This window comes from Octodon degus, unplaced genomic scaffold (assembly GCF_000260255.1).
Source record: "Octodon degus isolate 3935 unplaced genomic scaffold, OctDeg1.0 scaffold00024, whole genome shotgun sequence".
NCBI lineage: Eukaryota > Metazoa > Chordata > Mammalia > Rodentia > Octodontidae > Octodon > Octodon degus.
The window spans coordinates 12,333,821-12,335,688 of record NW_004524600.1 but is presented as its reverse complement, the minus strand read 5'-3'; the positions used below and the strand labels follow the sequence as shown (position 1 = coordinate 12,335,688).

General features: G+C 35.9%; 1 non-coding gene across 1 annotated transcript; it reads left to right on the top strand.

Moving 5' to 3' along the window:
- The first annotated feature begins 1,298 nt into the window (after window positions 1-1,298).
- On the top strand, window positions 1,299-1,401 carry LOC111816008. The gene has a single exon (XR_002820562.1). It is a non-coding gene; the product is annotated as a U6 spliceosomal RNA (small nuclear RNA).
- The last annotated feature ends 467 nt before the right edge of the window (window positions 1,402-1,868 follow it).

Below are 1,868 nucleotides of genomic sequence, written 5' to 3'. Positions count from 1 at the left end.
CTCCATGACCCTCTGACCTTTCAACCATGTATCTATTTATTTATTGAAACATGTATTGATTTAATCCTTACATTTTTGTATAGTTTCTCGTGCTGTTGGTGCTAATTTCAATCTGGTGTGATCTGATATGATTCAGGAAGCGTTTCAGTTTTCTTTATCTGCTAAGCCTTGCTTTTCTGTAGCCTCCCGCATGGTCTGTTTGGGGGACTGTTCCACGAGCTGCTGAGAAGAATGTGCATTCTGTATTTGTTGGACGGACCGTTCTGTGATTTGTGATCTCCATGTGACCTGTGACCTAATTTCACTCTGATTTTTTTTTTGATGATTTTTTTTTGTCTGAATGATATATTTATTGATGAGAATGGAGTATTGAAGTCACCTAATAGTATCATATTGGAACTTGTATGTCTCTGGTTGTCAAGTGTTTGCTTTATAAATTTTGGTACATTGATGATTGGTGACTATACTTATAATTGTTCTGTCTTCTTGGTGTATTATTTCCTTTGGTCCATTTTTTGCTCGTCTGACTAACTTCATCTTAAATCTGCTTCATCACATCTGAAGCGAGCCACTTATACTGGTTTTCCATTTCCATTTGCGTGGAGTACTGTTTTGCATCCTTTTAGTTTTCGTCTGTATGTCTTTGTTAGTAAGACATGTTTCTTGCAGGTAGCAAAGACTTGAGTCTTTTTTTTTAAATGCAATCTGATCCAAACTTGGTGGCATGCACCTATAATTCCAGCACTCATTAGGCTGAGGCAGGAGGATCACTGCAAGTGTGAGGCCAGCTTGGTCTTTCTACATAGTAAGTTCAAAGCTAGCCTGAACTACACAGTGAGACCCTGTCTCAAAGCACAAACAAACAACAACAACAAAAAGATTTTCTGTGCCATTACTCTGAACTTTGGCACACTCTTCTCACCAAAAACGTGTACATTTAATCTTTTTTTTTTTTTTCTGGATCCAGCAATAGATTTATTTGATTTTTTTGTTTCTTCAGCACTTAGAGGGAGTAAATGGTAATGAGAATTTGAGAAAGTTTTGGTACTACAACATTGTACTTGCAATATTTTGTCAATCACAAATATTAGTAATTGTTACTATCTAGCTTTTCAAAACTAAATGAAAATCAGGTTTAAAATAACTTTTTTTTTTTGACATCAGTTATTTTTATTTTAAAGAAAGAAAAAATAAATAAAAAACAGTGGTACAAAATCTCAAAACAAGATTTTAGGAGAGTAACAATGGTTAGTACATTGTGTATTGTTACGTTTAATCTTTTAATCATGCCCCAGTGCTCGCTTCAGTAGCAAGTATACTAAAATTGGGACAATACAGAAAGTATTAGCGTGGCCCCTGCACAGTGATGGCGCACGGATTCATGAAGCAGTCCATATTTTTATAAACCAGACTCACAAGTGTAAGCATTGGATTGTCTAAGAAACTGAAAGGGAAAATTAGATCTAAAAGGTACAACATGTATTATAAAAGGGCAAGAAACTTCTCAAAAGAAAAAGAAAACGAGTGGGATGGGGGGAAGGAGAAACGAAGACAGAGAAAATATAAACCAAACCAAAACAAACAAATAAACAACAAAAAAATATGTACACATAAGATAGCTAAGATCATTGTACTACTAACTTCTGTTAGTTCGTTGAAAGGACTAGTTAGTGCTTCTGAGCAATCTTACATGCCTACATCTGGAAATCTGAGTAACTACTGTGAGGATAACAGCATGCAATATAATAACCATTGTTTTTTTTTTTTAATTTATTTATTTATGTGTGTGTGTGTGTGTGTGTGTGTGTGGCCAGCTCAGCCCACCAGGGGGCGGGGCTGGCTGGCATATGGTGCTGGGGGATTGAACC